The sequence below is a fragment of the Lissotriton helveticus genome, chromosome 1_1, assembly GCF_964261635.1.
Source record: "Lissotriton helveticus chromosome 1_1, aLisHel1.1, whole genome shotgun sequence".
Classification (NCBI taxonomy): domain Eukaryota; kingdom Metazoa; phylum Chordata; class Amphibia; order Caudata; family Salamandridae; genus Lissotriton; species Lissotriton helveticus.
Window position 1 is genome coordinate 878,477,852 of NC_136057.1, and position 16,621 is coordinate 878,494,472.

The following is a 16,621-nucleotide window of genomic DNA, read 5'->3' on the forward strand; positions in this document are numbered from 1 at the left end:
CTGCAAGGAAACATAATTAGAGTGCTTTAGTGCAACAGAGGAATTCTAAGATGGCCGCCTCGAGGAAAGACACGGTGGTGGTCTATTCATTTACCGCACATCTGTGGGGAATTGAAGGACTGGACTATTTAAGGCCCAGCGGTGCCAGGGAACAACACCTAAAACCTTCGTGGGATACCTGTTCTGGCGCACTAAAGACAGAGACACAGGAGACTTCCTTCGGCGTCAAAGATCAGCGTTTATTACTGCAGGGATGCAAAAGTCATGGGAAGTACAACAGAGTGTAGGTTCCAAGAGTCTGCTTCAAATTGTATTTGTGGTTCGCTCTCTTTTATACAAGATCTTGTCATTGCACAATATGTAAGCAAAAGGTTACAGCTCAGTTCCCACACTAAAATTCAAAAGGATCGCTTTCATGCATTCAGAACCCCGGAACATAATTACATTAACATCACCAGTTCCAACTGTAAAAGCACATCTTCCCATCATTAGGTACATTCCACTTGAGTTGTAAATGAGCAAGAGTAAAGAGACAAGAACAGCTGCTAGGAAGTCAGGCACACCTAAAGAAAAGAGTGTGGGGGTAATATTGGAAACATGATCATAGGATCAAAGAGCTTGATCCCAGCACGTGCACGGCTGAAACAATAGGCCGGTACGGCAAGATTACCCTCAAGCTGAGCCATTTGCCTCTGCAGTGTCATTCCTCCGGTCATAAAGACGCATGAAAGGAATATGCGTCTTCCGTAAGGCTTGGGAACTAACAGGTCACGAAGCGGACAGTTGCCTGTTCACTGACTACGTGAGGGCAAGAAACAAAATGGATGCCGTATCCGAAATGGAACCCAAGGGTTCAGATGTAGAAACACGTAAATGAGGCGAACCATGCCAGGTAGTGTAGTGAAAACGCGTACACTTACCGAACTCGCCATTTACGGTTCATAGATACCAAACTCGTCCATATTCGGCAATGCCCAAAACACCGTAACGATTTTCACGGAACCTCAGACGCTCCTTTTGCCCTCATGTAGGCAAGCACTAGTCGAAATCAGAGTCGATCTTGATATTCATCAGATCATTCAGGTGTTGCTGGAACATTAATCTATCCATCAATGCCTCTCTGGAAACAGCTGGCCTTCTTATACACGTTGTAGCACAAAGGCCACAAAAGGCAGGACCACACTGTACACAAAGACAACACGTGAACAGAAATGTCATGACAACCCCTATAATCATCAGAATCTTCCAACCCCAGGTCGACATTAGGCCCCAAAACCATCCTAGAAGCGTCCAATCTCCCTCGTCCACGTGTATGGACTCCGAGATTTTGTGCAACTTGGAGATGGCTTGATAAACCGTTGGAGCGTTATCAGGTATGAATATGCAGCAGCTCGAATGGATGACCTTACACACACCTCCTCTATCTGCTAGAACAATGTCTAGAACCATACGGTTCTGTAACGTCATAAGCCTATCCGCTTGTAGCTCTGCTGTCAAATTACCAAGGGCACTTGCGGTTATGTTAGCAGTTGACTCTACTACACGAGTTAACTGTCTCAGATTTCTGCTATTGACCATAGGGCCCCAAAACGGTAGGAAACCCTTGAAGAAGTCTCCTGCTTCTTGACCGGAAGTATCCTCTTTACTAATGACACCTCTCACAACTCTGGTTTTGTGATAGTCGGCGGCAACAGTGAAAGTCGGGGGCAAGAGATTTGCAATATAGCAGGTACCTGAGAAGTCGTGTGGTAACCACGTATATGCTCGATCATAACATACAAAATAGGTACCCTTGGCAGTTAAGAAGACAGGGGAAGAGAGCATCGGTAGAACGTAAGTATCCGCACAAGCGCTCTTCCCAAGCCGGGCTCTTGGATTTCGGCCATGACCTTGCAGACAAAAGTGGCCTAGGTGAGGTACAATCCAGATTGGAGATGAGATTTTAAGCTGCCTATCACCCACTGATATACTATACTCAGCCTCACTAAGGTACTTGTAGGCCTGCACTTCCTCCTCTGGGATAAGTGAAGGATCAAAAATGTCTCTATTTAGATCAGCAATCGCTGTCGCCAAGGACTTATGGTATGGGCCAGGACCAAAACTTGCTGAGCGTGGCTCTCGGTGGGGGTAGGAATCTAGTGCACTATGGAACATGATTTGGAATGCCTGAGCTGACCCTTGGGGACTGTATGGAAGAACAAAATACGGGATACCCCTGTCCATGGTATGTGGCATTAGCCCACACACCCAACAATTTGTAGTATTTACCACCAACTGATGCTGATGCAAAAGTTGCACAAAAGAATTGTTTCTAAATTCCGCACGTCTGACTTGCTCATGTTGGGGCAGTATGTGAAAAGAATGTGGAGAAACAGTAGAGACGAAATTGAGATCATGAGAAGGAGAGGTAGGTAAGGCAGAAGGCAGCAATGATTGAAAACCAAAGTATACTCCACCCACCGGCAGCATAGAAACAGTTAGGAACAACATGAAAACCTGTAGCAAGAAACATCTTGTACGCAACACCTTATCTAATGCAGATCTTTGCGCCAACATTTTCTCTCTTTCCGACAGCTTAGAAAATTCCATCCTCTAACGACCGTCCGCGACGTTCTTGATGCACTCCGTTCTGTGTAGCTATTATCAATTCCCAGGAGTTCCCGGAAATTGACAAAAGAAACCGACCTAGTGTCGATAACTGCTAAACAGAAGAAAGTACCCGCACGGCCCTACGGCCAACCCGGATGATAGGTTCTAGATAAATTGAACATTCAATTTACTATAAAGTTCTTGGCTGCACGGAAAAGGGAAAAAGGTACATCATATAAAATGTCCACAATATTCAGGGTAAATGTGGACTCCAAAAATAACAAACAATTATTTTATTAGTCTTTTGTGCGTGGGCGAAGAAAGTATCGGCTGCTCCCAGTGCGAGTCTGATCTTCAAACAGTGAATTGGATGGCAAATGAGTGTTCGATTGTTCAGACAATTGTTCAGCACTTGAAGTTTTCAAGGTTGAAGAAAAAGAAATTGGTTGAGGGGAATCAACAAGGGTGTCAGATATGGGCTGAGCTTCGCTGAACGGGACAAAGCGTAGTGGAGCGTCGGTCTCGGACGAGAAAAAACCCTTTTTTATCCAAGTATCCGCCGGCAAAGGAAGCGGGACTTTCTTGGTGTGTGTGGCATGTACCCAATGCTTCCGTCCCTCCAGCCGAACCGCCGTCCTTGTTGCCAGTAGCACCTGGAAGGGTCCCACAAACCTCGGCTCAAGGTTTCGTTTTCGTCCGAAGTTACGGGTGAGGACCCAGTCCCCTGGTTGCAGCCGATGACCAGGACCCTCTGTTTGTGACGGCAGAGCCTCAAAGACCTGTTGATGAATCAAACTCAATTTAGCAGTCAGATCATGGAGATAATCAATCAGCACGGAATATTCAATTCTACCAAATTCTTTAGGCCTCGGGACTCCCCAAATATTAGCAGGACGGCCAAACACAATCTCATATGGGCTAAGCCCTACTCGAGAGTGCACAGTTGCCCTGGTCGATAAGAGAGCTAGAGGCAAAGCATCTGGCCATGATAAACCAGTTGTTGCCTGAATTTTTGCAAGTTTCAGTTTCAGGGTGCCATTGTATCCTTCCACCAAACCCGCTGACTGAGGATGATTAGCACTATGGAATTTCTGTACTATACCCAAACCACGACACACACTCTTCATCACACTTCCCACAAACTCACGTCCGTTGTCCGACCATACAATCCGAGGCATGCCGTATCTGGGGAAATACTCTTTGAGCAGAATTTTTGCTGTGGATAGGGCAGTATTATCCTTAAGGGGGTAAGCCTCAATCCATCTGGAGAACGCACATACTACAACCAAAACATACTTCAAATTGTTGCATCTCTCCATATGGATGAAGTCCAACTGGATAACTTCGAAAGGGTATTTAGGAGGGGCAAAATGACCAGGTGGAGTGGGGGTGCCCTTGCCGGAATTATGCATCAAACATACCATGCAATTCTTAACCACTCTCTCTGCACATTTAGTAATCCCATCATTCTTCCATACAGGAGACAACAACTTGCATATGCCCTTCTAGCTAATATGTGCTGTGCCATGGGCCATTGTAACAACAGCAAGCACGTATGCATCCGGTAACATCCATCTCTGTTTCTCTGACAAATCGACCCAACATCCATCCTCATCTAATTTGCCCGTGCTTTCTTTCCACTTAGTCTTTTCCATTTCAGTGGCCTCATTCTGTATTTCCTTCACACTTTCAACTGTGTCTTCACACATACTAGTCTCCGTTGGCCATCTCACTGAACTCGTAACATACATCCGATTTGTCAGATCTTTAGCTGTCTCCTTAGCAATCTCGTCTGCAAACGCATTACCACGACCAACATCATCCGTCACTTTCCGATGCGCACTACATTTGATTATTGCCACCTGCTTAGGCAATGTGAGTGCATCTAAAAGGTCATTCACAAGCTGTCCATGCTGAATCTTCGTACCATGCGATGTAAAAAATCCTCTTTCTTTCCACAATCGCCCAAAACTATGCGCCACACCAAAAGCATACTGGCTGTCGGTAAACACATTCACCCGTTTTCCTCTGGACAACACACACGCTCTCGTCAAGGCGATCAGCTCAGCAGCCTGAGCCGAATTCTGACCCAATCTTGCGGTTTCTACAACCGTACTCAATGTCACTACAGCATACGCGGTCGTCACATCACCATTCAGCAACTTAAAACAGGAACCATCCACATACAAAGTACCATCGGGATCTACCAATGGAGTATCTTTTAGGTCAATACGACCCTTTGTTTCCATCTCAGTTCTTAGATAACAGTCATGCGGTACTACATCACTTGACTCCGTGTTGATCGGCAATAATGTTGCTGGATTCAACACATTACACCGTTTTATCCGTATGTGACTAGCCAGTAACGTCAGCTCATACCCAGACAACCTTGCGCTCGTCAAATGTTGAGTTTTCGTTCGGTTCAAGAGAGTGTCAACTGCATGCGGAACCATCACCGTAAGCATATTATCCATGACCAGACCTGCGGACTGTCGAATGGACGCCGCGGCTGCCGCTGTTGCTCTTAAACAACTCGGCAAAGCTCTAGCTACTGGGTCTAAGGTCGAAGAAAAATATGCGCATGGGCGCTGTTTGTCACCAAATTGTTGCGACAGAACACTCAACGCACAACCATCCCTCTCGTGAACGTACAGTGTAAACGGCTTACTGTAATCAGGAGTACCTAACACAGGAGCCGAACACAACGCATCACGTAATTCAGAGAAACTTTTCTGACACTCTTCAGTCCATGGCAAAGGAGTCGGAACATCCTTGCACGTGAGAGCTAACAGTGGTTTCGCCAATAGTGAAAAATTTGGGATCCATTGTCTGCAGTATGACGTAATACCTAGAAAGGCACGTACATCTCTCTGAGTTTTAGGCACAGTCATTCGAGAAATCGCTGCAATTCTCTCTGGGGTCAACCTTCTCCCTTCTTTTGACAATAAGTGACCTAAGTATGTTACTTCTTGGCAACAATATTGCAGCTTCGAAGGTGACACCTTGTGATGTAAGTCATGTAGATAGCGCAATAGTGATACTGTAGCCGTTTTGCAAATAGCCTCCGTATCAGCTGCCACTAATAGGTCGTCAACGTATTGAATCAAAGCCGCACCCGTTGGTAACACAAATGCATCCAGTTGACTTTTAAGTGCCTGGCTATAGATCGACGGACTTTCACAATAGCCTTGTGGTGCGCGTTTTAGTCTGAAACTGCGACCACCTAATGAAAATCCGAATAGGTCTCTGCTTTCCTCAGCGATCGGGATACTAAAGAAAGCATTCTTTAGGTCGATCACCGTGAACCAGGAGGCAGAAGCTGGAATCAGGGTCAGCAAAGTGGTGATATCAGGGACCACGGGAAATTGTGGAATCACGATTTTATTCACCTCTCTCAAATCGATTATGAAACGGTACACAGGAGGTTTAGATGGATCAGTGCGTTTTAAAATTGGTAGTACAGGACTATTACACACATTTCCTCGAGTTTCTTTAACGACATCCTTTTTGATCAGGTCGTGTACAATCGCTAATAGCGCCCGTTCTCCCTCAATGGAGATACGATACTGAGGTATACGTGGCAGTCGCACATTTGGTTTCAGCTTGATCATATAGGGTGGGATGTCCAAGAGACCCACGTCATTGGGACCTGTGGCCCATAGAGACGCAGGAAGGGAGCTCAATTCCGGTGGGAGTTTATCGATCGACAAGTACGTAGGAGAGATTACTCTTCGACCTAATGTAAGCTCCACTCCTTCAGGGGAGCAATACAATGTCGCATATAACCGTTTTAACAAATCTAAGCCCAAAAGATTCTCACCACAACCAGTAGATAGAATCAATGGAGCCTCCAACTCACGAGGACCAATAGTGAGGGGCAAAGGGCTGGAGACAGGATTTCTAACCGGGGCGCCAGAGAATCCAACGGAAACATTTGTTAAGCCAGACAAAGGTGCGCCAGGGAGTTTCGAATGCATGATGGAACTTTTCGTTGCACCAGTGTCCAACAGAAAAGGCTCAACTACGCCAGATGTAGCAACTGCGACGTAAGGCCCACTCTGATCAACCGGAACTGATACTACTCCCTCTCTTTGTCGGTGGCTGTCCTAGTAATGATCGTTTGCAACAGTCTCATGTTCAACGTAGTAATCGTCCACATGATATTGTGTAGATATAACTGACCCCGCATTTCGCTGGTCAAAACAATTATTCGTATCTGATGAATTCTGAGGGCGATCATTCTGATTGTGAATGGTACCGCGGCCTCTACCTCGAGATGCCTGCTGAGGACCACCACGGCTTCCTCGTGATGACACACCATTCAGACGGTCACGCAAAACGGGACAGTCGTATTTTATATGTCCCTCTCTTCTACAATATGCACATTGGTTATACCCAAGCATAGATCTAAAGTCAGAGGAGTCAGGACGTGACTGTATTCTGGAGGATTGTGATTGTGGTCTATATTGCTGTTGTAAATCAGTGTGATTTGAACGCGGAGGATACGCTTGCTGCAACAAAACCTTCGTTTTCAGCTCCTTCGTTTTCTTATCTACACGATCACTTTCTTCTTTTTCCCTATTCTCATAATATTGAGCCGTCGCTAATATCTGTGCCGTGGTTGAAACAGCCCATGCACTTTCTGAATTTTTCAATTTGTTGCATAGTTCTGGCAACAAATTCAACACGAATTTGTCAACAAACTCGTTGGCCTCCCTCAGTGCCCATATCCTGACCACTATGATCGACAAATGCCTCTTCGAATCTAGTAAAGAAATCGGAGACACTCTCGTCCTTCTTCTGCTTACAAGCTGCTAATTTATCCCAGTTTACCCTCATCGCCGGCATAAGCGTTTTCATGAACGTAATTATTCTCTGGGGCAGATCCGAAATTACCTGCTCTGGCTTAGCCCCACCAACTTGTCGGCCATCAGCCGCTATTATTGCAGCCCAATCACCGCCTAACTCATTCGCATGATTTTCCTGACGAATTTTCGCCCAAACGGGCTGTGGTACAACATTACCGAACAGCATGTCGATGTCGGCAAGGTTCATAATAGTAGCATCTACTAATTGAGACAACTCCTTGTAGTAACCCGCCGGATTCTTGCGTGGATCAGGTAAGGACTGTTTGACTTGTAAGACTTCTGATCGCTTCCATGGGAGGTGTATCCAAACTCTTTGGAAATGCGGAGGGATCGGAGGGGCAGCACCAGGATCACCTGGCATCCATACTGGCGGAACATCCCTCATAGGATACTGACCAGGAGCCGTTTTCCAAGTTTCTAAGTCGTCATCATTAAATGACACGCTAGAAGGCACTGTGGGTCTAAACGATAACAATCGCTCTAAGGCACGTCGTACATCGCCACCTACAATCATACCGCTCGAAAATTGACTCTGAAGTTCAATTATATCGGGCGGTACGTTATCTAAATTGTCATTATACCATTGTTCCCTCAAAAGGTTACACATTTCTTCGAACACGAATCTCTGTGTCGGCTCATTAAACTGAGAAAACGTCTCGAAAACCATGCGTGGGGGGTAGTTGGCAGGATGTCTTATCCACCTACGTGCCATTGTCATTAGCGTCTCTTTCTCCCTTCCACTAGGGATCTGACTCCGTCTTTGAGGAGTTTCAGAAGTATCGGATGGAAATAACTGACCAGAAAGTGGTGAATAAAGGGTAGCAACAGTGTTAGGGATACGATTACGAACAGAAGGAGAAAGAAGAGCAGGAGCCACAATGTTTGAAGTGAAGGCAGACACAGCAGAAGCAGGCAAGGTAGTCGGGGTGGCAGGGACAAGAGGCAGAGAGGGTACAGGCAAAGGAGCAGTAGGAATAGAGACAGGTGGTGCGACAAACGTGGGACCAACAACGGACTGACCCGCAGCCGCCGGAACAACAGGAGGGACAACCGGAGGAACAACAGGCGGAACTATAGGAGGAACTACAGGGGCCGTAGCACCCTGTGCATAAGGGGGTGGCGATTTCATCAAATACGCTAACAGGGGATCCTCCTTCGAATCCTCTTCTTTCTTATCCTGACTAGTTGGTAAAACCGGATAACATTTGTCTATCCTCATATGATGTAGTCTAGTGGAAACTTCTATTTCTTTTTCTTCTTTATCTCGCTGACATTGTTGTACAACTTGTATTATCGGAACAAAACCTTCTCTTCAATCCCTTTTAAGCTGTTTGATTTCTTTCTGCTTGGCCTCTTTACGCCACAACCGAAAAGAATCAAACATAGCTGGTCTAGCTTTCTTTTTGAATAATTTAGCTTCAAGATTATCTAAAATCGTAAGTTCAAAACTTCCATGCGGTGGCCAACTAAGGACACCATCTTTTTTCGTGTAACGGACCCAATATTTATTATAAATAATAGGACCCACACCATGTCGACTATAGAGCTCATATATCGGAGTTCCAACTGGAGGTATCGGACACGAGTCCTCCAACCGGGAATACTTGTTGCAACATTTAAAGAAACCAAGAAATCCACTATGGCTAGGCATCGTGCACACTAACCTAGTATCAAACTTCAAGGGTTACCAAAGCACTAATTCTTCGTGGAACACAAAACCCTCGGTTTTTGGCAATTGCAATTGTCAAATAAAAACTAAGGGCCAACAACTAAGAACCACAAATGCAATGGAACCATGCATACAACAAAGCTTAAAAAGGCTCGACAACAACTGAGGACTGGGAGCGACCCACAAATCCTTAACTGAAAATACAATGGCGTCACCCGGAAGGCCCGTCTATCGTCTCGCTTGTACGAAAGGTCTACGCCAGGCGTCGAAAACAGGTCGACAGTCAGGGCATCAGTCCGCCGCAGCCGTCAGGAGGCGGGAATCTTCGCGGGAAAAATCTTCGGACCACTTATTTTGACAACAGGATCGATGAAGCGGGGTGCACCTTTTCCTCGGAGATTTCACACGAAGTTCCTCACAATCGTCAGGCTTTGGACCGGTACCGCCGATGTCGCCCCGCGTTGGGCGCCAACTGAAGGACTGGACTATTTAAGGCCCAGCGGTGCCAGGGAACAACACCTAAAACCTTCGTGGGATACCTGTTCTGGCGCACTAAAGACAGAGACACGGGAGACATCCTTCGGCGTCAAAGATCAGCGTTTATTACTGCAGGGATGCAAAAGTCATGGAAGTACAACAGAGTGTAGGTTCCAAGAGTCTGCTTCAAATTGTATTTGTGGTTCGCTCTCTTTTATACAAGATCTTGTCATTGCACAATATGTAAGCAAAAGGTTACAGCTCAGTTCCCACACTAAAATTCAAAAGGATCGCTTTCATGTATTCAGAACCCCGGAACATAATTACATTAACATCACCAGTTCCAACTGTAAAAGCACATCTTCCCATCATTAGGTACATTCCACTTGAGTTGTAAATGAGCAAGAGTAAAGAGACAAGAACAGCTGCTAGGAAGTCAGGCACACCTAAAGAAAAGAGTGTGGGGGTAATATTGGAAACATGATCATAGGATCAAAGAGCTTGATCCCAGCACGTGCACGGCTGAAACAATAGGCCGGTACGGCAAGATTACCCTCAAGCTGAGCCATTTGCCTCTGCAGTGTCATTCCTCCGGTCATAAAGACGCATGAAAGGAATATGCGTCTTCCGTAAGGCTTGGTAACTAACAGGTCACGAAGCGGACAGTTGCCTGTTCACTGACTACGTGAGGGCAAGAAACAAAATGGATGCCGTATCCGAAATGGAACCCAAGGGTTCAGATGTAGAAACACGTAAATGAGGCGAACCATGCCAGGTAGTGTAGTGAAAACGCGTACACTTACCGAACTCGCCATTTACGGTTCATAGATACCAAACTCGTCCATATTCGGCAATGCCCAAAACACCGTAACGATTTTCACGGAACCTCAGAATCCTTGGTGAGGCGCGCGCTCCCTAACGAGTGCGCACTTCACCTAAGACGTTCCCGAGTTCAGACCCGTTTTCAATTGCTCCATAGATATTCCTGAAGAGAAAGCACAAATATTTGTGAGAGAGTTAAAGAAGGTTCCCGGTTAAACTTACCTTAGTTATCGTGCCTGAACTAGTATTCAGCTTCCGAGTTGGAAGAAGCCCTCACATTGCACAGCGGTTGATTTTCCCGTTGCGGCTCCTTCAGGGCAGACGGACTCAGTCGTGTTCAGCACCTGATGAGCAGAGAGAACAAGAAACCAAACAAGAAGCCTAAGTGATACCTTATAGTTGACAAAGGTATATTCTTGGAAAATAATCGTATGACAAGTTACTGAGTGACTAAACTTACCTGACATTATAGAGAATATTGAATGTACTCACTCGATATATTTTCTCTAACCTAAAACAAGAAACGTTAAAATTCGTGATGAGCAAGGTCTTAAGGGAAAAGAACCCATTGGGTAAGGAATACTAGAAAGACTGTTGAATTAAGAAGGAATATTAGTGAAATACACAAGATATTCAAGGATTGACAGAATAGATAACAAGCAACTGCATAAACAAAGGTTAGTAGAAGAACACAAGGAAATTAATAATATAAAAATTAGACAATAAACTTAGAGGCCTAGGTTAATGAATGTTACGTAATTATAGGTTATAAGCAGTGAGAAAAATAAAGAACCGCAAGCTACAAGGTTGAAGATAAATACTAGAGGAGAGGCCAGTTTGAAAGACCAAGGGGTAGGTCATTAGTAGCGTTAGACTAAGTTATAGATGAGGAATAGAGATAGAGTAGGGTAGGTTATTAAATAATTGTTCTTTGTTAGCTTCCGTCATGTATCCATGTGAAGGGATTGTCTGTGAATAAAACAAGACAGCCAGAGAGAAGGTGCCAAGGAGGAAATGCAGAGGTTGTGAGCCAGTCTCTTCTTCTTTATTATTTTTTCCTATCCCCCTTCTCCCGTGTGTTTTTTTAGAGATTAGATTAAAAAGTTTGGTCTCTGGAGGATCGTGGAGGGGGAGGTGGGAACTAGCGTCATCTGTTCCTGTGCAAGTATTCGGTAAGAGTTTCTGGGCTTGCTGTTCCTGACAGTACCAGTGTTCTATACCTGTTGTTGTGAGTATGTTCGACTTATGTAAGGAATTACTACTTTCTAATTATGTTAAAAGGTAAGTATTGGATAGGTCTTTATGAGTTTATTTGTGTGAAAACACATGAAGTATTCAAAAAGTAGTGTGATAATGATATCTAAATATACAGAGATACACAGTGTTATTCTGGACAATCAATAGTATGTTTTGCATTTTACTAAAACACATTTACTATTTTGGAATGGGTAAGGTGATTAGACATATTCTACATTTTTTAGTAGTGTATTTTACTATAACAGCCTGAGTATTTTCCTATAGTCATAAGGAGTGACTGGTTTCAAAATTTAAGAAAAGCTAAGAACAGAATATCCTTATAAGTAATTATATTGATATAACATTGCAAAGGACTACAACTCTACTAATGGAATGTTATTAGATAATAGTATTTATATAGTATTTTTTGTAGGCCAATATGGGTGAAAACGATAGTTTTGTATTATATATTAAAGTGATAAAATTAACTGTTTATATTTTTATACAAGGAGCAGGAACATAAAGGAAAAATTATGGAAAGAGAACAGCCTCATACTGAGGAGATTTTGGATATTACCTTGAGTGTAATTGAAGAACTAATCGTGTCTGTCACAGGCAATGAAAGTGAAGAAGGGGAAATTAGTGCTTCAGACATGAGCTATGATTTCGAAGATGAAAGCTTTGATGCAGATTTTCTGGAAGAATTAAATTATGTTAAAATTTTAGAACAAATTAATTCAGAAACTGCTAACGAGGGAATTGATCTGTATGACATACCTGATGAACTTGTATTGGAAGGTCTGTTAAATTATCAGATGTAAGTCAAATAAAGTGTCCCCTTTGGGTGAAATTACATACCAACTACTACAATTACAAACTCAACATTGCATACATAACTAACTAAATCCATGCAGCCCAGCAAGAGCAAAGATGATGCAGGTAATTAAAATTTAAAATGTGTACAGTTTATTACAACATACATAAAAGAAAAATTACAATACATTTGTTGTGTATATCTACCAACACAATAAAATAACCACATTAAAAATTCTAACACAGTGGGAATGAAAACATAGAAAATTATTCTAATTAAAAGAGAAAGGGACACAATAGTCAAACATAATTAGAACAGACTCCAAATTGTATAAATATCTTAGATGGAGAGGTTATTTGGTCCAATAACTTTATGTGTCACAATTCTAAAGTAGCATCGACGCGTTTCGGTTTTGGCAACTTCATTGCAAGCCAACACCTTCCTCAGGATTAAAATATAATTTCCCACAAATAAGGATAAATCCTCTTTGGGACGACAAGGGCCCTCCTGAAGGTTCAATCGCTCAATCAAATGCTCCTTGTTGGGTAGGTCGCATTGAGAGGATTAATCTTTTAGATATTCATAAGTCACGGATTACGTTTCCTTTGGTTCCATCACAGGACGAACCAACGATAATGAGGCGTTATTAATTCTAAAAACACCGCTGGTATGCGAGGCGTTTATACTAACATGGCAATCCTGGCTCTTGTTCCCAAATATTGTCAGGGTTAGGAAAACCACTCCTGAAGATAGTAAGACCGCCCGCAGTCTCTTTTCAAGTAAAGCGAAGCGGCGTACGATGGTGTCCGTGCCTTATTTTCAAAGTGCATGCTGGGGTCCCTCTCTTTTATTAGAGAAATTATCAGACGTTACAAGAATAAATGTATTGTTTAAAAATAATAAAGGTTTGAGCACTATATACTAATGTATTCATTGTACTAAAAGTGAAGCCCTTATAGATTCAGTTTTATATTCTTTATATTCTTTAAATGTTTGTATTGATTTAAAATATGCAAAGTGGGTCTGAGGGTATGGATTGCTTAAAATCCCTATGGAGTATACATGCAAACTTGTATGCACGTGCAAACTTGTGTTTTATACCTTCAATTCCCCAGTCTGTATCCTTAGACTTCCACCAAACACTCTGACACTGCTGTTTAGTATTGTAGTAAGCCAGTCAGCAGTATGTTCTTTTCCATTGTACCGTGGTAAAACTGAAGCTGTAATAAATTTAGTGAGGAACTTTCTTTGCAGAACTGTAATGATCCACTCACTATCTAGATACTCATGGATTAAAACAGTCCATGGACTGTTTCAAACCCCTATAGACTGTGCATGCACTCTTCTATGCACCAGCAAACTTATGTTTTATACCTTCAATTCCTCAATGTGTATCCTTACACTTCCAGCAAACACTCTCACCCTACTGTTTCAATATTGTAGTGAGCCATTCAGCAGTATGTGTTTATCTGTATACTGTGGTAAAACTGAGGCTGTTATAAATTCGATCAGGCTCTTTCCTTGCAGAACTGTAATCATCCACTCACTACCTAAGTAGTCATGCATTAAAATAGGCCTTAGGACATAGACTGCTTCAAACCCTTATAGCCTATGTATGCAGTCTTCTAAGGACATGCAAATTTGTCTTGTTTACCTTCAATTCACCAGTTTGTATCCTTACACTTCCACCAAACACTCTGTCACTGTTGTTTTAGTTTTGTAGTGACTCATTCATCAGTATGTAGTAATGCATTCATTACATTAAAACACATATACAATAACTGGCATATCCCCAGGAATATGCCAGTTATTGTGCACCGTAACACCACCACCATGGATGCGCCGTATTTACAATGCGGTGTACCATGGGACAAAAATGGCACATATATATGATGTATCTGTGCTGTAAAGGTGGTGCATTATTTGAGTTATGTTGCAAGTGAAACGCATCTCCAGCAATGCTCTGGGGGCCCTGTGCTCAGAATGATGTGTCAATCCTTACACCTGCTTCAAGCTAGTGCAGGGTTTTGACACAGCATGAGCCCAATTCAGCCACTTTTAGGAGGTGTTCCTGCGGAGGAAGGCCCCCCCACCCCCCCAAGTAGGAATGTGTCCTTCTGGTACAGGGATTTACAATGTGACTCCATTTTTTTGAAAATTGTAGTTTCTATTTTTGAATGTGTTTATCAAAGGTTATATTAGGGTGAGAGGAGGTCTGTCACTCTTTCACAAGGATGATATCATGAGTGATGTCATCAGTGATGTCATTTGAGATGTTATCAGTGATGTCATGAGTGATGTCACTGACCATGTCATGAGTGATGTAATATGTGACGTCATCAGCAGTGCACTGCGGGCGCGCAGGTTATAGTTAGCTGAACTAACTATAAGTCGGGAATTTCTCTGGTTTTGTACGAGTGAAATGTATAGCTAACTATAACTTTCCCTAAAACCTATGTTTTTTCTGTGAATTTCTAAGGTTTTTTATATGCAAATTTTTAACTATAACATGCCTGATATATATATATGTGTTAGTATATATGTGTTAGTATATATTTAAATAAGGGAAGTGGTATGTGTATAACCGTACAGCTGAGTAAATGAAAGTTTGATTGATTATTTCCATGACTGACTAGGTGTGTGAATAACGTTATCAATGAGAGGCGGTGTGTGAGTGTCTGTATAGATATGTGACTAGACATGATAATGCTGTATTGATGGCTGACTGTATGTATGAGTGACTGTACGGGTGAATGAATAGATATATGTGTAGACCTAGGAATTAGTGAGTGGATATGTACTAACTGGTATTGGTGTGTTCATTGTTTTGAAAATTTTAGTCTGTAGTTTTAGAACGGGTGTGTCAAGTGTTATATTAGGGTCTAATCAGATTTTCATGTAGATGATGTCATTAGTGATGTCATCAGTGATGTCATTTGAGATGTCATCAGTGATGTCACTGACCATGTCATGAATGATGTAATATGTGACGTCATCAGCAGTGCATTGCGGGGCGTGATTAATAGTTAGCTCAACTGACTATAAAAGGCGATGTTCTCTGGTTTTATATGAATCAAATGTCCAACTAACTATAGCGTCCCTGAAACCTGTGTTTTTTTTAGTGAATTTCAAAGGTTTTTTTATAATGCTAATTCCTAACTATAACTTCTGTAAAATCTATGGTGTTTTCAATGCATTATACAAATTTTTTAAATGCTAATTTCATATTTTAATGTTTATAAAACCTATATCTTAACATTTTTTGTAATATTTTGGAACTATATTATACTTCTTTTTTTAAACTTTAAAAATTATGTAATGGTTTATATCTTCCCCAAAAAAAAGTACATCTTTTTTTTTTTTTTAAAACTGCACTCCTATACCGGTAGTGTACCAAGCTCCATCAACACGCAAATTCTATCCGCTATATTGCTAAACTCGTAAATGATGCGAATTTCGTATCTGATGGATCCGTGACACCGCGTCCCGCTTAACATCATATACATATGAGGTCACACCAGCTGCTACTTTGGTAACCGACGGGTACGCAGGACAAAGCCGCGTGTTACGTCATGTACGTATGGGATCACGCCTGCTGCGCAATGAGTATGCGATGACTGCATGCTGCCAGGCCCTGTGTTATGTCATAGACGTATGGTGTTGTGTCAAGGTATGCCATTCTCTTGGTTTTATTATGTCTCAAAACTAAATCTAAATAACTTTAAACTGTATATGAGAGCGAGCGATAATCTAAAATATTTTAAACATTTATATATTTCTAACTGGAATAACCGTATATTATGATAAATATATTTTCTCAAAATCGCATCAGGTGCGGCCTCCTTACGCCCTCGATACGCGATTGCCACGTGACCTTAAAAAAGCATTTGATTAGTTCATAACATTTTCCATTGTAACAGTTTGAGGACCCCACCTATTTAAGTCATTCTCTCTATAGCGTTTGATGAGATACACCCCTTCTGCTCAGAGAGCTTTTTTGAAAAGTTGTTTTGCTCTGTACACATATCTGATGCTACACACAACATGCAACAATCATCTTGATCAATATTCATGGTCTGTACATTAGCCTTCCCCGAGTGATGGTTGTGCATCTCAAAGTTACATCAAGAAACAAATGTGTGTTAC